The sequence below is a fragment of the Cydia pomonella genome, chromosome 17, assembly GCF_033807575.1.
Source record: "Cydia pomonella isolate Wapato2018A chromosome 17, ilCydPomo1, whole genome shotgun sequence".
In the NCBI taxonomy this organism is placed as follows: Eukaryota; Metazoa; Arthropoda; class Insecta; order Lepidoptera; family Tortricidae; genus Cydia; species Cydia pomonella.
Window position 1 is genome coordinate 1762984 of NC_084719.1, and position 26494 is coordinate 1789477.

General features: G+C 38.1%; 1 protein-coding gene across 1 annotated transcript in view; it reads right to left on the reverse strand.

Moving 5' to 3' along the window:
- Positions 1-26025, reverse strand: part of LOC133526927 (acetylcholine receptor subunit alpha-like 1) — a 488080-nt gene extending 462055 nt beyond the window's left edge. The window contains exon 1 of the mRNA XM_061863787.1: positions 25544-26025. The gene's annotated coding sequence lies outside the window, so the exon portion shown is untranslated. The remainder of the gene's footprint in view (positions 1-25543) is intronic.
- Between the last annotated feature and the right edge of the window lie 469 nt (positions 26026-26494).

Here is a 26494-nt window from a genome sequence, read left to right on the forward strand (position 1 = left end):
CGAACTTGCTCTTAAATACTCTATTGCACGCGTGACAATAAACTACCCGTGTATAGTAAAGAGGGAATCGCGTGATTTACGGGACTTGTCAATAACAAACAGCTAGTTATTATTTTATCCACGGGGGAAGTCGAATTTAATTTTACCTCAAAGATGCAACGATTGATAGCCATCTATTAGAATGACTTAATCTTAATTAGTTCAGGCCATAAATGTCTCATTGGCATTTAGTTTATGTGAGGAGCCCTTGATTTTTTAAAGGTCTCGAACAGGATAAATGATGGCTCATGCTAGACCGGGCCAGGGCCGGACCAGAGCTTCTGGTGATTCGTTTTCCATGGAGAGCACCACGTGATCACCTATCAGCCGTCATAGAAAATGACGTGTCAGACGCCTCGGCCCGGGCCTGGCCCGATCTGCCTCGAGTCATCCTTAAAGGTCCCTAAACAAAATGACACCATCTATACCTGGTCCATGTCGGATTAGGCAAAGTATGCGGACACAATTTAACTTGCTCAATGAAAACAATGAGTTTGGTCAAGCTCTGAATATCACCAGATGAATATCGGAATTATAATCCAGGCGGCCTATTCTAAGTATAAACATCGCAACTTGATTTGTTATTAATATATTATGATACCTTGGAATTGGGCATGGCTCGCAGTACGAAATGCCGATTCCACTTGACTTACTAAATTCGATCTGTTTGACTTCACTCGGTAGTCCTTATAAATGTATAACGTAATAGGCCAATTCGAACGTGCACTGACATCAAAATGACTTATATTTTAAATTATTTCATTCATTTACATTTTGCTCGAACTTTCCGTACAATTTATTGGTGCGAATGTGACGCAGGATAGCTAAATATCAATATCATCAAATATAATTCTGATATCAGTGTACGTTCGAATTAAGTAAGTTTAGTTATTTTTAAATAATGAATACAATCAGGCGTTACTTTGCGGAAATCCATACTAATTAAAACAAAAAATATTACTTTGCTAATCCGCGAAAAAATAATGTTGTAGTCAATCAGTGCCAACCCGTTATACTTACTTGCGTATTTTTACATTAATTGCATGTAAAAATACGCAAGTAAGAATAACAGGTTAGCACTGATTGACTACCTTGTTTATTTTTCGTGGATTAGCAAAGTAATATTTTTTGGTTTAATGGGTTATTTTTGAATTAAAGTAACAAAGCTCATTCAGAAACTAAATAAGCTAGGTTAGTTGTTTTTTTCAGTTCCCATCTTAGCGAAAAAATAAATTCAAGCAAGATGCACCGAGCAGCCAAGTTAGTAGGCATTTCTATTTAAAGTTCTATCCGTCTCCGCTTTAGTTAGGGCAAAGATGCCTTTCGTATATCCGGACGTGTCCTCTATAGGTCGCAATTCTCAACCGATTCTCGTGAATTTTTTTGAGCAGGTTCGATGGTTGTATGTTTTTTGTCAATTCAGTTTTGAGAAAATTTAAAAAAAAGCATCATACCATCTATTTATTTTTAAATTATGCTCACGAGGTCTACAGCTCACAGCAGAAGAATACAATAAAGTAAATAATATTAAATGTCCCCAATGTTTTATTCCGTTTTTTTTCGTTATAAATACAACTTTCTATGACCGTAATATATATAAACGGACAAACAAAAAATGTATAAAATTGCGGGGACACTTTTTTCTAGAACTAGGATCAAAATAAATAGCTTGTTATTCTGAGTGAAAATATTTTAAAAAATCCAATATATAATATTCAAGTACAACTTAGAAATACCCTCGTATCATATGAATAACAAATATTGAGATTTACAAACATCGATTCGGGCCCCAGTACGCACAACAAGGGTTTTCAATTTACCGAATTGTTTTAAAGTGTCTTTACGCATCGCTGAGCTGGATAGATGTGTTTTGGGAACGTATTGTTCGATACGTGGTCCAGGGGTCTTTATTTTAAAATTAAAATCAGATAATTTTTGGATTAGCCACTGGGATTATGGTGATGAATTGTTTGATTGAAGTGAACTTCTACGTGTTTATTTTGTTCGTCTTTAAAAAAAAGAATAATTCTCCTTTGTATATAAAATATACCAGGGTAAATTAAGGACGCTAAGCATGCAGACTTTTGGTCATATACGCCATTTTTTATTTCTATTTCACGTGCATAATTATATTGAAGTCCCGCTCGCACAGTGGCATTGACCGCTGGCATCATCGGTGGGACAGTAATATAATTATGCGTGTGCGATAGGGACAGGAAATACCGTGTCAATTTACGAAATTCTTCGCGCTAAGTGTCTTTAATTTACTGGTTTCTTTGACTAAATAACAATTTAAACGGAAATATTAATTATTTTAACATACAACATATTCTAATCGAGAAGTGTATTTAAGTGAACACTTAAATGCATTTCTCTGACAGAAAAAAAAAAAACTATCACCACAACTTTCATCACTTTCAATGTTATCAACTTTCATCACTTTTAATACTCTGCTGCCCATCCATGAAGACATTAGCAACCTCAAAAACACCCGACTTAAGTCCCGAAACCCTCAAGCTAAAACCTTCCACATACTTAGCACGACATGGAAAGAAAGCCAAGCGTGGTTGCAAAAATGGGAAGCCCAGCAACACAAATTAAACAACAACCTCTATGAATTTAGCACAGATGAGCGGCCTAAAGGGTTTAGTGAAAGCCGGCAAATATGGTGCAAACTGAACCGCCTGAGGACTGGGTTCGGTAATTGTTCGTACCTTTGGCACAAGTGGGGATGGAGCGAATCGGCGGCGTGCGAGTGTGGAGATCCGGAACAGACTATACACCACATGGTGTTCGAGTGCCCCATTACCAAATACAATGGACCTGCCGAAGATTTCAAAAACCTAACGAAGAATGCCAGTTTATACCTGTATAATTGTATATTTTGAATACTTACTGTACTAATTTTTTTTTACCAGTGTGTAACCGCCATACGATAAATAAATAAATAATGTTTAAACTTAATTTTAGTTTTAGCCTTGTCAAACATATTAAACTTGTTAAAAATTAACGAATTTTGGATTTTTAATCGTCAATGTCCCAGAGTCGTCTCTTTCTGTCTCTCTTTCTCCGGACGGACTTTACAGGATTTGTTAGATGGGTTTAGTTCTTGCAGATGATTTTCTTTTCGCCGTTCTACTCCACTCGGAACTTAGTCAATTTGTGTAATAATGTGACTATAATATTTTTTTTTTTTTTTTTATTTAAGTGATAAAAAATAACCATGACGTAATTAGATATTTAATATGTAGATTATGCTAAGTAATCTGTCGTAAACTGTACTATTTTTTTAAAGCACTTACTAAGATACTAAGGTATAAGTTGAAGTTTTACCTATATATAAAGTAAACATATCTACCCTGTTCATTTCAGTTTCAACGTCCATTGAAATACTTTGAAACGTTGTTGATGTAGAAATCACATCCGCCGAGTTCCTCAAAGGAAACTCGAAACGGTGAAGTGAAAGAAGTAATAACAACTATTCAGTACATTCCTCTGACTTGTTATTTTTATTTAAACCTTTTAAAGATCCAGATTTAAAGAAAAAACATGACTCCAGCCTTATTGCAGCATTGCCTCTTAATTTTTTTTTAATAAATAACTTTTTTTATAATTGATCTAAGTTTAAATTATTTTAATACGAAATAAAGTGACAATGTTGCAATAAATGATAGTAAATAAATAATTTGTGCATTTTTTCCAAACCTAGGTTGATATCAACTTACATTTTTTATAACGTTATGATTGATGAATATGCTTACGTACTATATTTTTATCGTCGATATAAAACACTCAATTGGGAATATTATAGACGATTTTTTTAAGTTGTCAATGTTTTGATCAGACAGCTTGAAGTGAACCTAGATAGAATTTACGACCCGTTTTGAACTTTATACTAGATACAATATGGATAGGATATTATGTCAGTGTCAAAAATGATGTATCTCTGTCTTCAAATTAAAACGTCATTTTTAACACTAATATATCCGCTACCCAAAGGTTGTCTTGTGTAAATTTAATCAATGGTTTATTTTTCTTGTATATTTTTACTGAGGTGTGCCAATAAAGAGTATTCTATTCTATTCTATTCTATATTTGATCCCTATCATTGTATCTAGACCTTCGAGCAACGCCGGGAAGAGAGACGGCATTCGTACTATTTCCCCTCTGCCGAAGCATAGGTACAACTGTACCTATGGCGGTGGATGTTGTGACTCGTCCATACACAAAAAGAGATCTAGGTGTGCAAGATTTTGTCTTTGACCTGAGTCATTTTCTATGTATTTGTGTCGTGGTTACAGATTGAAATTTGTATGTAGTGAGTGAGGCTCCTCCCTTCCGACGTGTCGGAAGCCGGTGTTGCTCGACCTAATATTTAACGTATCTAAATCTTGGAATAATTGGACTTAAACACAAAACCCATAGAATAATAAAGTGAAAGCGAAAAATAACAGTGTTTAACACATTGAGTGACGGGAACCCGCTCATGGACCTAAAATACTAAGGACGTAGTTTCGCTAAAACACAACTAGGATTCCATCATCCACCAATTTCCTAGTATTTACGCGCGACACGCACACATTGACAGTTATCTCTATGGCCTCATACACCAATCTGCCGTCAGTCGAATTAAGATGTCAGTGCATTATTTGTTCGAAGAAAAAATTAAATACGTGGTCAAATGTTGCAAAAATTATACCGATTGAAATAAAATAAAGGGACATGACAAATTTTCATAGATACGTTAATCAACTATCACGTTATTTTTCGTAAAATACAATATTAATCCATGAAGTTGTACCTAAAGTGGAGGGTGATCCCACTTGTTTTTCATACTTTAAAATTATTACCAAGCTAGAAAGGTGTTCGTACCAAACTAGAGAAAATGTACTCAATCCGCCTGGATATACATTCGGGACACGCACACATTGAAAACGTCCGCCATTGCAGTGTCGCAGCTGGTCGCCAGTGGCGCGGCTTCTGTCGAATTGTTCCTCTATGGGTTCTCTGTTCTTAGTTACTTTTCTCTACAAAGCGGAAAACACTAGGATCGGCTACGAGCTTAGCATTACGAAAACGTATCTAGTGAATGTGTTAAGTTGTTGATTCCTATACCTCAAATGCAGCAATATAGCACTTTGCGTAACCTATTTATTCACTACGCTGTTAACAAGCTTTCCACTCAACTATCAACCATAAATCCAAGTAATAAAGATCACTGTCGCCTGCGGACGCATTTACGCAAAGTACTACGCTATTTATTAAAATTGAAATTATAATGTCTGCGTTAAGCGTAGCGGCGTAGCACTACTACGTGTACATTAATGGACGGGAGGGCGGAAATTGATTTAGTTGACTTCAAAGAAATTAAATTCAAGATATTCAGTACAAAGGTATGATGGAAATTACTGTTTTAGTTACTGCTTTTGAGTTATGAAATTAGTACGGGGGGAAATGTATACGGATCCTACCAACTGCGCCAATTAATATACTTACAGTAAGCTTTTCGACTTATGTTTTTGTTTTATATAATAATGACATAATCATTTTTAATCCTTAACGTGTCATAAATATGTAAAAGTTCAATCTTCATAATCGAATAAAAAAGTAATCTACTTTACTTAGGAATTTTTTCGCAATGTTTTGGATATCTGTCAGTATCAAAAGCGTCGTTTGCAGCTGAAGAAAAGACACTTTGTACAGTCACGTCTGAAAATATCAACACGATTGAGGTGCAGACAATAAGTATATACGACCTTATGGCCTATATATTAGGGCAGTGTATACGTATATTTGGCACTTTGTCTATATATTTTTTTTTATACTACGTCGGTGGCAAACAAGCATACGGCCCGCCTGATGGTAAGCAGTCTCCGTAGCCTATGTACGCCTGCGACTCCAGAGGAGTTACATGCGCGTTGCCGACCGTAACCCCGCCCCCCCTCGTTGAGCTCTGGCAACCTTACTCACCGACAGGAACACAACACTATGAGTAGGGTCTAGTGTTATTTGGCTGCTGTTTTCTGTAAGGTGGAGGTACTTCCCCAGTTGGACTCTGCTCTAGATCTGGAATGACATCCACTGGCTGTGCCCTACCACACAAAGCGAGATGAAATTCACAATGCCCATACCTCTCTTTTGGACGTAGTTTAAGGACGTAACCGGGTCCAAAATATCGATATTTTCAGACATGACTGTACTCTGACAAATTATATCCAGATCAAATTAATAACCTGTGTTTACAATTAGAATAGTCCTCCCGGTAATCTCATTAACACGCCCGCAAATAACAGTTTACAACATCACAACGTTCTGTAACACTGCGAGTCGCTTACGACGTTATTCGACTGTGTGAGCGCTAACATGGGTGCGTATTTGTCATTGATGTTTCGGTAATTAAATTTAGTTTTGCTTTGTTCTACGAAACTAGGGGGACGCTTTGAGATTGATTTCATATTGTATCATATTTCAATATTTAATACGGTTCTCTGATTTTTGTGTTATTATTACATATTCTTGCAATTTGTAGTGTTTTAGGAGCATTCCATAAAAAAAGTCTACTTTGTAGGAGACGTGACGTGTATGGCACACGTTAATAACCTGCAAAAATCTGTATTATACACCGTCTTAGCTTATGTTTTTATACAATATCAATATAAAAGTCAAATATGCCATCAAAAACAAAACTTGTAAAAAAACCAAGTCTCGCAACTCAGTTCTTCTACCGTGAAAAGTAGTGAGATACATGTAATACCAAGTCGATTATTTTTTTCAGTCCCTAGTTAAGGGAACTTCTGTCTTAAGGCGAAGGGTAGGGCAAGCTCTTTCCATACAAACTTTGTGCGCGTTTTTTTTCGTTTGTGTTTGCGCTACAGTTCTTATTTTTGGTAAATATGCTTATTTTCCTATTAGCTAGGGCTTGATGTAGTATTTTTTTGTGTTTTTGTATTTTTCTTAATTTTCCGATCGGGCGCCCCAGGTACCGCTGGTGTGATGTCGTGGAGGCGGACCTGCGTCGGCTGAATGCCAATTCACGGCAGGAAACCGCGCTGGATCGGGACAGGTGGCGTTCTCTCGTTTCGGAGGCCAAGATTCTTTTTGGATCGCTGAGCCAAAGCAGTTAGTTAGTTATTTATTTTAGATTAAGAAAAATTTCTATATCAAGTTCTGCGTATATCCAATATATACAAGTAAAAAATTAAATTAAATGCTATAGTGCCAAAACTAACGAATAAAACTTGCACAAGCTTTGTATGGAGAATGCCTTGCCCTACCCTGCACCTTAAGTTATGTAATTAACTAATAGCACAATCGGAATAGAACAAACCTCGAAATCTCTGGGACAGTCCTGAAATATGGCATGTATACAAATTAAAGGCCCCTTTTTCATGTCCACACCATTTGACATTTGGGGTCCTCGAGGAATCGCAGCCATCTTGGAAATTGTGTACCATGCTGGAGAACTTCGCATTTTACTCTAAATCTACGGTATCTAGGAAAATATGCATCTTATTATAAAAAATACTTGCTGAATCTAGGTTTAGCGCTTATACGCTTCCAGGGGACATTATCTTCGGAGGGCGCCGTGGTGAATGTCATCATCGATCCCAGTGCGCCCTCATTAACGGCAAAGAGGGTGAAACGCCGGAGTGGGTTTAGTGGGTAGGGCTAAATTCTCCCCCCCTCTTCCCTGGAGAGGGGAAAGGAGTGGCGAGTCCCACACACCGTGCGTAAATCATTCCCACTCCGTCAACAAAAAAAAAAACAAAAAAAGGGGACATTATCTTAATAGGAAACTCGGAGGAATATGAATTCCACTTTTGTCTATACATTTGTACGTGATCTACCTCAATATCAACATTTTACTCGACTGCGACTTCACCAGAAAGTAGGGTTATGGGTCTAAGTACAAATGATTCAGAACATCCTGTAGCTTAGGATACTGGCCGGATTTTTTCAAATAACATATCGGTAGATCCCTCTTGCCCTTCACAACCTGTTTACACTAGTTTTATTGAAGAAAAATTAGTACAGCCGCCTTGAGAGGACGCCGAATTATTGAGCGGATTTCAATAAAACAGACATCAGTAGATCCATAATTAGTACACGAGTGCTATGAAAAACAAATTTAATAAAATTAACGAAAGAAAAAGGTTTCGGACTAAATATTGTGATTGCAAAAACAGATTTTAGGTATTAAATGGGTTTCAAACAATAGCGACAGTAATCAAATTTGACACATACAATCTCTGGGATCCATGTGAACGTTCCTTAAAATTCAAGCTTTTAAATGCAAGGTGTGAGGAGCCTAAGTCACGTTGCGGACCCAGCGTTCTATGCAAAAAACAAAGTTGCCCTACATTGTTTTAACGTATTAAAAATGACAATGCATTGTCGTGATTTCGGGACGCAGATGCGGCAAACGCATTGCGTTGAACGCAGGCGTTTAAATAATGACTCACGTTAAAACGGCCCGAGTCTGGGCCTAGGCATCCGATACTTCCTTTTCTAAAAACTTGAAACCCCTTGTTTCGTATGTTACATTAAAATCGATTTACTACGCTCACTTCCACTCACTAATGACGTATGGTGTACTCATTTGGGGAAACTCTACGCATGCCAACCGAGTGTTTATCATGCAAAAACAGGCAATAAGAGGAGCGTGCTAGCTAGCAGGTGCGAAGCCTAGACATTCATGCAGGGGCCTTTTTGTAACGCACAAAATAATGACGCACTACTCGTTATATTTGTTCGAAATCCTTATGTATGTTAGAAATAACCTATCTTTGTTTAAACGCGTTGAGGTAGCTGGTATAAACATTAGAACTACAGGTCGATTGCGAACAGTTCCACGTCGCATGGAACTTGCAGCTAAGAACCCGCGTGTCATCGGTCCGACTTATTATGAGCGATTACCTGCAGAAATAAGGACGGACACATCCGATACAACATTCAAGCGTCTATTGAGAAACTTTTTACTGGACAACCCATTATATTCAATAAGTGAATTTTTTGACATAACTGTATAATTTATAATTGCATAATGATTTGACATTGTGTTTGCTTATTCTTGGTATTATTTGACGATCCTTTTCAGGTGAACATTTTCATATATATATATTATTATTGAAATTAATTTATTTGGATTATCTTGTTATTATTCAAGTTTATTTCTGACGATCACAATATAGATTCTTATAAATTGACATTGATGTAATTTGTACTGTAATCATAATTATGTTGTGAAATAAATCTAAATCTAAATCTATAGAAAATATCCCGGTAACCTTACATATACCTTACATATTTCGGCCTGGACCCGGGCTGTTCTATCGTGAGTCATCTTTAACGCTGCGATTTTCGCACAAAACAACCGAATGCTTAAAACGTATGTATTCTGAACTGTACAGTCACCATTACATATATCGCAGCGGTCGAGATGCTCTAAAATATCTGAACACGCACTCTAACGCCCTGACAATAGAGGCGTGTTCAGATATTTGTGAGCGCCTTAGCCGCTCCAATATATCTGATGGCGACTTTACAATGTATTGTAATCACCTTACGATAAATATATAATTAACCACTCATCATCGTACAAAATCCAGTAGCAAGCGATCTACGGCAAGAAACAAAAGATGATCAATCTCCGAAATATATTGTGCATTGACGCAATTAGGCCCCAGCGAACTGTTACGGATTGCAAGTCGATCAGGAAGCGGGGAAATGAGGCGGCGGCGACGGGAAATCGTAAACCTCGCGCCGGATCCGATACGAGGCATTGACGATTATTTCATCTATTAAGTTTCACCGGTAGAGGTGGTTCTCAACTCGCGCCAATTCGATTGAGTGGATATCAGTCGTCAAAATATTTTGCTCGTAAATTTTTGTATTGAAACAAAAATGGAAAAATCACTGCTTCGGGCAGGACTCGAACTTGCGACCTTTTGGAACAGCGGTCCGATCGCTCTTAAGCAACGGAACTACCGAACCGTACCAGTGGCATGCGAATCTTTCCATTGCTTCATTTCACTCGCACCAATGAAATGATAAAGGAGCAGGTTCTCAGTTTGTCGGTTTTTATGTCATATCTTCTTCTTCTTCCCTAGACCGGTAGTCCCATTTACTTGGGGTAGGCCCTCCTCGTCCGCCGACCGTTGCCCGTTGTGTTGCGTTGGCCATTGGGGTCGTCGTTTTATGTCATATCAACCCGCCTTTCTAAAAGCTAGACTATTCGAAATATTCCTAATTTATTTTAAGGTCCCGTAGATTCTGAGAGCGGTGTTTTAGAAAAATTGTACCGCGTCTTTAAATCACAATATGGTTGCCAACAATTTAATTCATTCGATCCTGTCTTTGTGACTTTCGCTCCAAAAAATAAAATCACGGACTTTCCTCAGGTCATGTAATATAAAAATAAACGGTTAAAGGGAGCATCATTCCACGCGAGAAACAAAGGCACAGACAATCTCATCAACTAGATGAAGCACATAAGACAATCGAGGTCACTACACTTCCGAACACATTTTGTATGAGAGCGCATACTTCAGTTGCGCCCACAATTACGACCTATACTCGTGTAAGTTAAGAAGATCAACAAAAATTACGTTGCGGGTGTAACATAGTATAAAATAGCACAAAATACAACTGCTCAAATTATAGCATTTTACAAGTAAAATTTCACGTATGTGTGGTGGCATCTTGTTCTTTCGAATGCAGAGTCTGTGTAGACTTTGGGTATAGATAAATCATAGCTTATAATTTTAAAGGTATACTTCAAGTATAGGAACTAAGGCCGACAACCACTGACGCAATTACCGAGGCCCAGGCTCGCTCGCAAATCCAGTTAGCGGTGGATGTTAAATGTTCACTTCAACTCCGCCATTTTTGTTCCAATAGGGATTTGCCTTATAACTGTTCGTGGCAAAAGCACCCATCATCCATATTAGTAATATTATAAGGCGAAAGTGTGTCTGTCTGTTATCTCTTCACGATTAAATCACTGAACCGATTTCGTTGAAATTTGATAAGAAGAAAATTTGAGTCCCGGGGAACATAGGATAGTTTTTATTCCTGAACTCATTCTTCAAGAGGGTTAAATATCTCTCTTACGCTCCGAAAGTAAGATAATTGATGCATCGCCTGATACTTGATGTGAGCATATGCTCAGATTGAATCATTGCCTTTACACTTTATCAGGGCGTTATAATTGTCTGTCAAGTAAGGAATTTTGTAAAGGAAATCAATTAAAAGCTGATTGGATAAAAAAAGCTACCCGAATTACTAATTCAACTGAAATTACTAATTCAATGCGAAGTCGCGGGCAAAACTTAGTTCTATAATTACGTTTTAAATATCTATAACGATAAGGTAAGCAGGGTTACTACCGACTAGGCTAGGAGGTAGCCTAAATAATGTTATATTTACGAGTAATACAATTATTAAAAATAATATTAAATACTACCAGCAATTCACATTATTACACCACCAGTCCGACCCTCGTCAATAACTGTAGCTCGGATATTGCGTTCAACGGATATTGAAAATCTGAATTTGAAAATATAGTGAAGTCGACCACTTTAGTACTCGTCCGCACAACACATCGTGAACCTTATTGCAAATGAATAAAGTCTAACAATGGTCATTTAATTGTATATTTTTGCAATAGGGATGTTTCCTGTATTTAAAATAAATTATTTCAGACCTTGCATAAAAAAAAAACAATAGAAAATTATTAGAAAAAAAAACCGAGACAGCAGTTACTTTGACAGTTCGAAAAGAGAAACTGATTTGACTAGCAGGCAAGTACCCTATTTGGTGTTGGATAGTGGAAATAATAAGATAATAATGGCAATGAGTTTTTAGTATACGTATTATGGCTGCATACTCGTAATAAGAAATCAGAAAACAGTATTGAATTTTTTTATATAGATATGTAATTTGATTGTACTTTGTTTATCTTCTGCGAAATACCGGAGCGAACCGTTGTGGGACCTCAGATAAACGTGATGTCTAAACTAATATTGCCAGTGTGTCAATAAAGCTTATTTTAGAAGTATTTCTCAAAATAATATCCAGCTATTCGGTAGTCACCCTCGGCTCGATTCGAAGAATAATTAAGACACGTTTAAGATCTTGGAAAGATCTTTAAAAGATCGATAGCTAAACGACATGTCAAAATTGACATTTATTTCGATTCCGCTGTGATCTCAATAAGATCTATCTACGATGTTTCTAACATCAAAGTGACATTGGTTGCCCGAATCGAGCTGCTTCTGTCAAATAAACGATATACAAACGAAATCTAAAGGAGAACTTATCTAAACCAGAACTTATCGTTATCGTATTTCACTCTTCAAATCGGGCCACCTGGCAACGGAGCAGGAGATACCGAGCTCAAAATCTGGGTTATATTTATAGATGTAAGATACTATGTATTTAAGTATTTAATTTTATCCATATCTATATATCATATATATCATCGTCTAACACCCACACTACAAGCCTTATTGATCTTAGTGTGTGAGCTAGATCGAGTCGTGTAAAATTTTCCCATCGTTTTCTTTTCGTGTCGAGGTGCCTTTTTCATACGATGGATTCCCAGTAGGCAGCGGTGTTGACAGCCCTGGGTGTCGCGTCCCTCAGATCCAGCTCCGAGCAGTGATGTAGGCATGCGGGGCACGCCAGTAGATGCGCCATGGTTTGCGTTGCTGTGTCGCAGGTACATTGAGTCGAGGGGCTACGGAGCAGTCCCCATTTGGCCATGTTTTGCTTACAGCGACCAACTTGGGACCTGCGCCTGTTTAAGGACATCCAAATTGGCCAAGGTTCTTTATGACTAGGCCCGTAGATGCTCTAATGCCTGCACGTACACGTCCGGTGGAGGGCACCGGGTCTGCCACAGCAAGCGGCGCACATCGGGCAGCTCACCCTGCAGGGGCTGGTGTTCCGCATGAAACTCCTGCGACTTTTAAGACGAGCAGGTGGCAGGATATGTCCATGCAAGGGGTGCCGCTGGTCGTTCTCCTGTTTGTGCTTTTCGATAGCGCAGTCTACTATTTATTTCTTTATGCGGATTTACTATTTTGTTAACGGAATATCCTCAAGATACTCTTTAGTGCTTATTGATCTACAGTAAAATATGTAAAAGCCGAGTACTGAATCCTTATCTGTTGTTAGCAGACCTCTGGCGCCACGACATCAAATCGCTTAGCTGAAACTTGTCGACGAGATAGCAAAAAATACGTCACAACAACGTCGCGCCCAGTTTAATAAATATTCAAATAAAGGTCTTCCTTCCAACACCGAAAAAGCCAATTTAGTAAAAATATCCTTCTACTTACGCCTTTGCGTGCCTATAAACCCCACCCTCTACTCTGAAGTTATTCCATTCGAATACTGAGCGCTCGAGGGTCATTTTGCTCAAAGGAACCACTATAAGTGTGCTTACTGATTACGTTTAATAAATGCGTGGTTTCATTGGTTTTGTAGACTGGCAAGCGTTCGGAATAACGAACGAGCTTGCTAACTAGAAATGTTTCATGAACGGTGAATTTTGAATGAGACGCAACCAAGCTAAATGAAATCTTATTTTAAAGAGCCAAAGTTCAATTTGCTATGGCTTTTTATTTATTTATAGGCTGATTAAGCCGGAATGAGGTAAATTTTTGAAATGGAGGTTTTAATTGAGTGCTCCTTAAATTATAATTTGATTTATAATGACCGAATAAGCTGCCTCAAATATTGCCAATTAAATATTTAATTTTTATCATGGTTTTCTATGTTGGTAGTGCATAATAAATCCGTTAAGTGGGATTAATGTAATACAGGATTTTCATACAATTTTGTTTTGATAAATACCAAATTTAGGTGATGGTTTTATATACTCGTATGTTAGAATACAACCCTGTATTCAGTACCGACCAAACGAAAGGCCAATATTAGACGACCTTAAAAGCTACCAATTTCCTACCCCATGTATTTATTTATTTAATCTTTATTGCACACGAAATATAGTACAAAAGGTTGACTTAATGCCAGAAGGCTCTCTTTACCAGTCAGTCAGTCAGGCCAAACAGGTAAAAGTGTTAAGAGCGAGAAAGAAACGAGTGTACCTATACCTAATACCTAAAATACCTAAATTACTTACATTCCTTATGCGAACTGCCAAGGAGTGGAATGCCCTGCCCGAGTCTGTGTTTCCGTATGAGTACAATCTGAATCTCTTCAAGGCTAGAGTAAATAGGTATCTCATAGGTAAGCGTGCTCCACCGTAGACCGCATCATCACTTACCATCAGGTGTGATCGTGGTCAAACGCCTGCCTATGCTCCATAAAAAAAAAATAGTAATAGGTATACGTAAATTAACAAATACCTTATATTCATAATTTTAGAAACACTCAAATTACAAAACTGACTAGTTCAAGTGTGACTATTATTTAAATGTGATTAAATTGAAGATAAAACACAACAAAACCAAAAATAATGTTGTTTACACTTAATTTCATATTGAAATCATAAATCATAGATATACAGGTAGAGTACTGCGGCTGTAGCACTCACGCATTTTTATCACTTGTCACTACGCCTGTCACTTTCACACTTACATGTTAAAACGGGCCAGGCATAGTGACAAGTTATAAAAATGCGACCGTTCTACAACCGCTGCAGTGGCAGTATGGTTCCATTTTTATCGCTTGTCACTATGCCTGTCACTTTCACACTTACATGTTAAAACGGGCCAGGCATAGTGACAAGTGATAAAAATGCGACCGTTCTACAACCGCTGCAGTGGCAGTATGGTTCCATTTTTATCGCTTGTCACTATGCCTGTCACTTTCACACTTACATGTTAAAACGGGCCAGGCATAGTGACAAGTGATAAAAATGCGACCGTTCTACAACCGCTGCAGTGGCAGTATGGTTCCATTTTTATCGCTTGTCACTATGCCTGTCACTTTCACACTTACATACTTGTTAAAACAGGCCAGGCATAGTGACAAGTGATAAACATGCGACCGTTCTACAACCGCTGCAGTGGCAACATGGTTCCATTTATATCGCTTGACACTATGCCCGTCACTTTCACACTTACATGTTAAAACGGGCCAGGCATAGTGACAAGTGATAAAAATGCGACCGTTCTACAACCGCTGCAGTGGCAGTATGGTTCCATTTTTATCGCTTGTCACTATGCCTGTCACTTTCACACTTACATACTTGTTAAAACAGGCCAGGCATAGTGACAAGTGATAAACATGCGACCGTTCTACAACCGCTGCAGTGGCAACATGGTTCCATTTATATCGCTTGACACTATGCCCGTCACTTTCACACTTACATGTTAAAACGGGCCAGGCATAGTGACAAGTGATAAAAATGCGACCGTTCTACAACCGCTGCAGTGGCAGTATGGTTCCATTTTTATCGCTTGTCACTATGCCTGTCACTTTCACACTTACATACTTGTTAAAACGGGACAGGTATGACAAGTGATAAAAATGCGACCCTTCTACAATCACTGGTCAATAATTGGGTGGATTTACGGTTATTACTTTGCTAAACATTTATGCCAAAAACTTAGTCACACTTTTTTTTTTCTTTATAACATATGATATGAAACCAATTTTCAATTTTATAGTTTATTATCTGTCGGCTGTGTCGCTTTTAGATCAGTAAAGTGTAAATTATTATTAAGTTTATTTCGTGTAAATTTATTCGATAGCGAGACATGAAGTACGCGTTTGCGTTAAGTCTCATTTTGTATGGGATTTTGAGTTTCCAAAACGTCCCGCTTGGCGCGCCGTTTTTAAATTCCGTACAAAATGAGACTTAACGCAAACGCGTACGTCACGTCACGCTTACGAATAAATTTACACCAGGGGTTCTGATCACACGTATGCCGAAGTTAAAGGGCCTACAGCTACTTACCCCCACGTGAGATCTGCGAAAATTAATGGCTTCCGAGAAAATTATGTGTTCTTGGTACACTCCGATAACGTCACTTTTGTAAGTAATTTGATAATTAAAAAAAACATGAATGTAAGTCGACAATGCTCTGACTAAGATTTGGCAAAAAAATGTTTTTATTTCTTAAATAGTGGTAAATATCTTTTTCTCAAAATCAATAGTGAAATTAATTCAGAAGAGCGTTTTACATGTTTAACTATTCCCCCATTACAAGCATTTTTTTAACGAAAAAATCGGTAAAAAATATATTATCACTTCTTTTTTTAGCCGGAAGCACGCATTAATAAAAAACAACTGAAATTAAGTTAAAAATAAATTAATTTCTATCAATTTTGTTGAAAACCGACTGTTACAAGTACAAACTGACTAGGTCAGTTTAAGTAGTAACAAAATATTTCGTTACTGTAATGCAAACATTTTTTTCAGCGTACATAGAAATGTAGCCAAATCTACAATTTACGAAATAAATTCCCTTTCCAGATACAAAGACGCCTACATCCTGAACAAGGTATTGAAAAGGCATGGTAATGCGTACCTATTTTCATGTACGAAAAACTCAATGAACTCGAAAGATATTCTTGTAAGTAAGATATTTTCGGAGAGATTTAGGAAAATGAATGTGATATTTTATATTACGGTTACATAAGTAAGAAAAGTAATTAGGTACTTTTTAGGGCTCCGTACCCAAAGGGTAAAAACAAGACCCTACTGTCCGTCTGTCTGTCTGTCACGAGGCTGTATCTCATGAACCGCGATAACTAGACAGCTGACATTTTCACAGATGATGTATTTCTGTTGCCGCTATAATAACAAATACTAAAAACAAAATAATAGAAATATTTAAGTGCGACTCCCATACAACAAAGGTGTTTTTTGCCGTTTTTTGCGTTATTGTACGGGACCCTTCGTGCACGAGTCCGACTAGCACTTAGCCTGGTTTTATTGTTTCTAATCTGAAAACAAAAAGACTTTACTTGGATTCTTGGGTTGGGGATTTTTTTTTTGTGAATGTACATTGGGATAATTCTCTGTGCTATATTCAATGTATGTAAAGTATACATTTAGTATTGCGTGAAATGTAATTGTCATACCTACTAATTTTTTGTGATCGCACTTGTCATACATAACTTATGTAGACTATTAAATTTAAAGTTAAAGAACATTATGTTTATTTAGTCTATTATATAAACATATATTGGAACAGGCTCAAAAATACTCAACTAAGTAAACATCATTAAAAAAAGTTACGATTTATACATAATATAGGTATATGAGTAGGTGCTCATAGGTACTTGAACAATTTGAACTATGCAGAGGGTATTTGCTCAACGTAAACTTGCTTCTTTATCTGAATGGAAATGAGACTGCAATTTAAATAAGTTTTTGGTAAAACCTACTAACTTTTGGGTTACTTAGACTGAAAATCATGAGAACATTATTTAAAAAAGAGAGAAATTTCAAATTCCTCATGTACAATTTTGGTGTCAGTTTTGTGACAGACCGTACAAAATGCATGTGAAAAGGCGCCATTTTTAATCGGACATTTATTTATTTGAACTTTATTGGACAAAATATCAATGTACAAATGCCGGACTTAATGCCAAATGGCATTCTCTACCAGTCAACCATATGGCAAAATAGAGACATTTGCAATTGGTGCAGAGAGAGAAAAAAAAACAATGAATTTAAAAGAAAAGCAAACTAATATACTTATAAACTACATAGTGTATGTAGTAGTACATAAATGTAAAGACACATACATACTAGAAATATAATATTTATGAATATTGATTGTACTCTTTATTTTAGCAAATGGTTACGTAACATCTTGAAAGAAAACTTACTTGGAGCTTGTCGTGGTTGTTTGATTTGTCGTACGTATTTCTTTTTAGGGTTCCGTACCCAAAGGGTCAAACGGGACCCTATTACTGAGAATTCGCTGTCCGTCCGTCCGTCCGTCCGTCTGTCACTAGACTGTATCTCATGAACCGTGATAGCTAGACAGTTGAAATTTCCACAGATGATGTATTTCTGTTGCCGCTATCAATCAATCAATCAATCAATTCTTTATTTCAAGATAACAGTGATCCCATTTTTTGTTAGTATTACATAAGATAAGACTTAAAAACTAATGTTAATACTTAAAAGTTATATTAGACTTAATTAATTTAATTAAACTTATCATTATGGGACAACAAACGTGATCAGCAATCATCTTCAGAATGCTGTTTGTGCTATCCCTGGTTCTACGTAGTAAGGAGGCCGCTTTCTTGCGTATAATTGCTGCGAAGCCGTCGGTTCGAGCCTCCGCAAACATGGCGGAGGCGCTGCAGAACCTAGGCAGCCCAACCAGCACCCTGAAGGCATTGTTGTACACCACTCGCAGAGCATTATACGATTTTTGGGTATAGCTGACCCAAAGGCTACCTGTGTAAAAAGATGAACAAAACGCCTTAAACAAAGTTACTTTTACCCCTTTGAACATCTAGCAAACCTTCGGGCCAGCATGTTCGCCCTTACACACAACGCTCTCCGTTCTCTCTCTATATCCTCATCGTCCTTTAAGTCGTCGGTAACAATATGCCCTAAGTATTTAAACCTATTGACTCTTACGAGACCGGTCCCGTTGAGTCGAACTGGGGGCACATGCGAGGGGCATTTGTTCCCGGCTTTAAAGACCATTACCTCGCTCTTTTTACCATTGTAAATCAAACCGTGTGACGAGGCATAGGACTCGCATATGGCTACAAGCTTGCGGAGAGCGCCGACCGAGGGCGCCAGCAGCACCATGTCGTCTGCGTAACTGATGCTGTTTAGACATACGCCATCAACATGGCAGCCGACATGAGTGCTGCTAAGCTGCTCAATCAGCGCGTCCACATACAGGTTGAATAATATTGGTGAGCTTAACCCACCTTGTCGTACGCCACATTCGAGCCTATATGTTTCCGTAACCTCACCAGCCCATCTCACACGGTTTTCTTGATTAAGATACCAGTACCTAAGAAGGTGAATGAACTCTGATGGTAGCCTTGACTTCTGTAATTTCTTCCATAAGATGTCGTAAGAGACGAGATCGAATGCCTTAGACAGGTCCAAAAAACAGGCGTATATAGGCGTCTTTCTATCTGTGTAGTATTTGACAGTGTGCTTTAAGCTAAGGATTGCAGTTTCTGTAGACAGCCCAGGTCGAAATCCGAACTGATTGTCGTGAAGTTTGACATAGGTTCTCAAATATGAGTTAATCACACTGTCAAACACCTTGGCCACAACTGTAGCCAGGGAGATAGGCCTGTAATTTGACCCATCCGATGCATCACCTGTCCGGTTTTTAATAATGGGCACCACCAGAGTCTCCAACAACTCAGGCGGCAGATAAGAGTGGCTCAGGCACAGGTTGAACAGCAGAGACAGCACACGCGGTAGATGAGGGCCCGCGTGCCTCAGGTGTTCGATGCATAAACCGTCGCGTCCAGGTGACTTCCCTTTTGTCATGTTTTTAATCACTTTACAAATATCTTTAGCATAGATAAAAACAGACAACTCACCTTTCTGCGACCCAGCACCGTCAGCCCTACACGCAGGACCCAAGGGAGAACTAACTGTAAATTTGCGCTTGAACAAGTCTGCTATTTCCCTGGGATTGGAAATACCATCGACACTCACAGGTACGCTGCTGTTAGGGTTTAGTTTGTTTGTAGCTTTCCAGAAGCTCGCAAAGTCACCGCTAGCGTGATGAGACGCCAACCGGTCCATTTTAATTTGGTCCTGGTGGTTCTGACACCACTTTAGCCTTCCTTTAAAAACTTTACGAGCGTCTATCATTTCGGAGAAAACCGAGCCTGTTTGTGGTTTCCCGTGCCACTCCCAGATTGCAAATTTAAGCTTCGCGTACCTGTGAGCCTCGCTCACGTGCTTGTTCCAGCCAGCCAACCGGCGCCTCCCCGCACTCTTGTTCGCTATGTGCGTCACTGCGGCAGCGTGACATAGGGCCCCGATGGTTTCCTTATATAGTTTGTCGATTAACTGCCTATGGGACACATTGCCACAGTGCTATAACAACAAATACTAAAAACAGAATAAAATAAATATTTAAGGGGGGCTCCCATACAACAAACATAATTTTTTGCCGTTTTTATAAATAATGGTACGGAACCCTTCGTGCACGAGTCCGACTTGCACTTGCCCGGTTTTTAAACAGATAGATTCTGAGAATAAATACCCGTAATCCAAATTTTGACAATTTTTATAGTTTTATTGTACTATCAAAATACTAGTATAATATAAGTCAAATTAATTTTTGGCAATTGTTAAAAATATACAATTTTCCACGCATTACTACCCCGGTTTTTCTACTTCAACATATTGTATAATATAGGATATAGGTATGCCTTTACACCCTCAGCCGTGCTCTGTACTCTCATAGATCTCCTCCCTGCTAGATAATTCATATAATAATACTAGAGTACTCGCTGTTCACAAATAATTTTAGTAAGACTTGGCGCTTTTAGTGGCGTCCAAGTTTATACATTTCAAATACCTATATTAGAAACTTTGAGTCTCGAATTTCAATAAGGCTGAAATTTCATTTACACGAAATAATATTATCTTTAAAGCCAAAATAATGAGTTACCGGTCCTAATATTACAATAATTCTGTCTGTCTGTTACCTATTTACGCGGTAGAAATGTTTTAGATGAAACCTGGAAAAGGAATATAGGAGCATTCCATGAAATTGTCTACCGCTGTTTCATACAAACGCAAATTTTTGTATTTGAGTTTCCTTTTCGGTGACTAATGGTCAAAAGTATGTACAGAAAAATAATCGCCGGCTTAAAAAAAAGTCACAACACAGGAAATAAAATGCGTCCGTATGAGACAGCCCGTGGAATGCCCCTATAAGGAGAGAGTGTCGTGGGGAAAAGGACATGGGATAGTTTTATAGAGGGTAGTTTTATAAGTTACTATGGAAATAATATATGGAAATAATTAGTTTACGGAGACGAAGTCAAGGCGGAAGCTAGTTATTATAAAACATAGTATAAAATAACGCAGAATGTAAATTACTGAGGGCCACTTGCGCGTGCTATGGTTAGCCAACCAACTTTGAGTTAACCGTTATAGCTAATTATTATGATTCCAGTATCATCCAAATATCGGTTTGATTTCAGTGCACGTTCAAATTAGCATATTATTCCAAATCCTATAATTTTATTAATTATATTGAATACGATAATAAATTTCATGATACAGTTTATAGTGTACAACTATGATTTAATACTAGTGAAGGCGAAGTTATGTACTAAAAGGTGAATTTAGGGTATGTATTTGTGCAAACCCTTATTTTGAATTAACTGCAACATTGATGACAATGCCTTTTCTGGCCTAGTAGGTGAAACTCCCTGCCTATGAAACTCCCGATTCCCGGTAAGGGCATTTATTTGTGTGATGAGCACAAATATTTGTTCCTGTGTCATGGGTGTTTTCTATGCATTTATATATAATATATATCGTTGCCCGAGTACGGTATCCTGCCTTTTCGCCCAAAAATTGATTTGCCGAATTTCACTTGCCAACCAATTTTTCACTGACGTTTCATTCGGCCGAATAACTTTTACAAAATAATTATTAGGCAACCGTTAACGCAACGAAAATTGCGTTCTAGGTTGGATTATGTAAAGTTGGGAAATGAAATTCGCCCAAATGAAACTTCTGCGAAAAGTTGGTTGGCAAGTGAAATTCGGCAATACAATTTTCGGCGAAAAGGCAGAGAACCTCGAGTACCCACAACGCAAGCCTTCTTCAGCTTACTGTAGGGCTAAATTTGTGTAACATTATCTAATAGGTAATTTATTTATTTGTCAGTTATTTATAAGGGAGTTTGTTCGTAACGCTGTATCTGCAAGTGGTAGTCTACGACCGCTCCGCACCACGCACTTTTGTACGTCCTGAATTAGTTTTTTAGCTTTTAGCTTTCACGAGCAACGCTGTGGCTTGCATTTGCGCTGCATTTTTCAACATTTCTGCTGAGTAAGCATAATTTAAAGTTTGCCCGTATAAAATGTTGTGATAAAAATGTGTAAGTCTTGTGGAGGGCGGAATAACGATCGCTAACGGCTAGCCAATGTGGGAACATCGATACTTTGTTCATAAAAGGTAAACAAAGAATGAAATTTAAATATTAGCCGACTCCATTGCAATTTTTTTTTTTCATTAAAAAATAGGCATTGACTGATTTATTTATAGATGTTATTAGTAACAAAATGCTCTTGTTAAGTTCATAGTTAAATTCAAGTTTCAGATCTCGAAATTCCAACATTTATGGACCTTTTTTTAACTGGATTTTTTTAAAGGTAACCTGCGGTGTCATCATGGCTCCATTTTTGTCGCCTGTTACTATGCCCGTCACTTTCGCACTTACATACTAGTTAGAACGTGACAGGTATGGTGACAAATGACAAAGAGCCGACCATCTTAACCCTGCAGCCTACACAAGATTGATAAGTTTATCAATTAACTTATGAATTACTAAACATTTTTTATGAATAATTAAATACATCTCACGAAATTAAACTGTTTTGTAGATATATTTAGATCGCAAATGCTTTCGTGCAATAATCTCTTGAGTCACGTCTAGAATAACTTAGAAATCTGTAGGTATGTATTATTGTAAATTCAATATATTTTCAACCAAAAATATCACTTTTGACACCTACAGATCAGATCCATATCTAATCTAGATCGCCTGATACTTGTACTCTAATAATATTCAAGTAGAAGCTTCTCAAAAAGGTCCTTCTGGGAATACATTTGTAAAATGATTGGCGTATTTTGTAATTGTCACAGACTGGAATATTGATGACATTTTTAAATTTTCTTTCTCATTTCAGTGCGCGGGCCAAAATTTATATTCTTTGTCTTATTTTTTGTCGCAAAAAAATATGACGGAGTAGATGCGATGAAATTTAGTTTTAATTTTTCTGATGTAAAATGTAATCTACAGCTAGAAAGACACGCAGCACTGGACTTTTTTATTTAAAGGCAAATTTTTAAGCCATAGAGTTTTCATTAAAAATACAACGAAAATAATTTTGACCCACGCCCATCTTTTATTTACTTAGAATAATATTGTAATTTTAATTTGGTCAAGTTCACAATCATCTTTACAACTTACAACCCAACATTCCAAAAATATATAGTGGCGCCCATTCTATCGGCCCGAATCGAAGACTGATTAAGACACGTTTAAGATCTTGGAAAGATCTTTAAAATATCGATAGCTAAACGACATGTCAAAATTGACGTTTGTTTCGATTCCGTTGTGATCCCAACAAGATCTATCTACGATATTTCTAACGTCAAAATGACATGGGTTGCCCGAATCGAGCTGCTTCTGTGAATTATATGACATACAAACGATATCTAAGAATAAGATTTTTTTTTAAGAATAAGAATAATTTATTATCATGAAATAATACATACTAATAGTTGCACAAATGCTGTCCTGTGTGTCCCAAACTAGGCTGAGCCTGTATCTTGGGATCCACCGAGCCGGTTCTACATAAACATTTTACCCAATTATATACTAGGATGTATAACAAATTATAAGAAGTTAAATTAAATTACATTTTACATTATTAGGTTGGTTAAAGTAAATTACATTTTACATTATAAGGTTGAGAGCTAGTGTAAATACAGGAACAAAAGACAAAAAAGAAAATGAAAAGGAGTACTTATTCTATGCTAACGATACAATTGACCTATGTGTGTAGTGTATTTGTGTGTATATGTGTGTGTGTGTGTGTGTATGTGAGTTATACCCACTATCAAAGCTTTAAATTCGCATAATATCTTCCGTGTCGTTATATGAGAGGGAAGCAAACCAGTTCCTTAACTTCTTTTTTACTTTGTGCAAGGTGAGAACTTATCTAAACCAGAACTTATCGTTACCGTATTTCATTCTTCGAATCGGGCCGTGTGTCTTCTCATCAGCGATCTATGTACGAGTATTGCGCGCACTGGTGTCCACAAACCTACCCCCTAATACAAACACTTAAACATACTTACCGGCAAAATAATAACAAACACCATAATAAATATAATATATATAATAAATAATAACAAATAATCAGTGTCTATCGCTCCTTTTGTGACATGGAATATGTTAATAAAATGTATATTGTAAAGTTCTCATTTTAAGTGAATTGTACCTACAAATTCTTATGAGAATGAAGAATCTTTAAACCGAAACCGAAGACCTTATTGCCAGTGTGTTAGAGGCGTGTAAATATATTTTGGAACGTCGGCTTGCACATATGGTTGTGAACTCAACTGTTCAACAATTTTCGGTAACCCGGACCAGACCCGGATTTGGGACCAGCATATGGTCAAAAGACGAATGAAACTTATAATTTTTTTAACAACTTAGTATCGGTTGCTTGGCTTATTATCAAAGTCTAGGTAGTCTGTAATAAGTATAGGATATCATTGAATACAGTTAGCTGCAGTAAAGTGACATCCCCCTCCCCATGGGTTTAGGTGTCTGTGCATCTGACTATACTTTCGTTTCCAGTATTGAATAATCCTGTGGTCGAGAGAACATGAAAAAAAGCGGATAGACTATGTGTCAAGTGCATCTACCATTCTCTAATAGCTTAACAAAAAGATATATAATTATGTAGCTTTTCATCATAGAAGAGTCTTTATGCTTCAAGTGCAATAAGGTCCTTTCCATCTGAAATTCCAACAAAACATCTAATTAAAAAGTCCTTATCACACATGAAGCTTAAAAGGACCCTGGGAATGGAAAGCCACATAATCTCTATATATATAAAGACAACCGGTTTGGCCTAGTGGGTAGTGACCCTGCCTATGAAGCCGACGGTCCCGGGTTCAAATCCTGGTAAGGGCATTTATTCGTGTGATGAGCATGGATATTTGTTCCTGAGTCATGGGTGTTTTCTATGTATTTAAGTAATTATAAATATTTATATATTATATATATCGTTGTCTAAGTACCCTCAACACAAGCCTTATTGAGCTTACTGTGGGATTTAGTTAATTTGTGTAATAATGTCCCATAATATTTATTTATTTATTTTTATTTATTTTATATATGTCGATTAATTAGACTGTAAAATATACTTTTGTACGCGAACTGTACATATAGAGATACATATATGTTTGGAAAAGTAATCTAGGCTGGCGGATACTTTTAGTTTGTTGTTTCCCTAGCTCCGATGTTTTTGTTACCACGCCTGACCTTACGTTTTGTTTATAAGGTGTTTAAGGTAAGGCAATGGTTTTGTAATAGAGTGAACTGTTATGGACTAAGATGTTGATATGTGAAATGCCGTTGAATATTTTTGACAGTAAGTGCCACTGGGAAATATGTGTTGCCCGTAAATCGGGTTATGATAATATTATTTTATTGTTATCATTGTGGTTTGGTGCTTTAGAAGTAGACAAGTGGCCCAAACATGTGTTGGATACCAATAATGAGTTGTTGAGGTTAGTTGGGTAGTGTGTACTCACAGTGTAGCGCAAGGGGGGCACATAGCCGACAGCGCACAGGACCCGACCCGCCGCTCGGCCGCGCGCTCGCGCTACCGCATGCCGCCACGACGCGCGCCAACCGCGCGGCTGCCGCGCGACACCGATCCAGACCCCGGCGAACAGACCACGAATCGCCGACCACAGTCCGACTGCCGACAATCCACAAAACGCATCACAATCTGGCACACGGGTTAGTAAATATCAGCACGCATTGGCACGACGCAATGCAGGGTTCAGACGTGCGGCCGCGTGCGTTGACAACTGGTACTCACATGAGCATGCCAGAGCCTCGGCTATCAACTAGTGCTAAGGTAAACAATCGAACACACGGGCATGTTAGCGCGGGCACATGCGATCGAAGCGCGAGGCGCGGCCGCCGGGCCGGGGCGCCCGCGGGGCAGGCCGCGTCGGCTGCAAAATGCGGCGACTTGCAAAATGAGCGACCGCGGGAAGTGACGCAGCCGACACGCGCGCTTCCACTGCAGCCTGCCACTGAGGCGGGGCGGCCCGGGAACGGCCCCGCGCCCCGCCGAGCGCGCCTGCGTCGCGCCAGACCATGTGCCGAGACCGCGTAACCCAAAGGGTTGTCGGCAAAGGGAATTGCTAGTATACTCAATTCAATAAAAATTAGCCGTTTCTTTTAAATGCTAGCTTTAAAAAAACACATTCATCATTTTTTGGGTTATATAATGTGCGTGGGACTTTTCCTAACGCAGCCCTTAAATTCCTAGTGAACGAAGGGCAGCGGAGACGGCCGAGCGCGCCCGAGTGAAGCCGAGCGGCGAGTTCCGCCCAGTCGATAAGGCCGTCTCTGCTGAACAAAGACACTAACCTATGATAATTACATTTAATTAAGGGTAACTGGACTATTTTGTTTAATAAGCATATCGCGCTGCAGCGAACGGCAGATTTTCCGCTCGAATGGTTTCA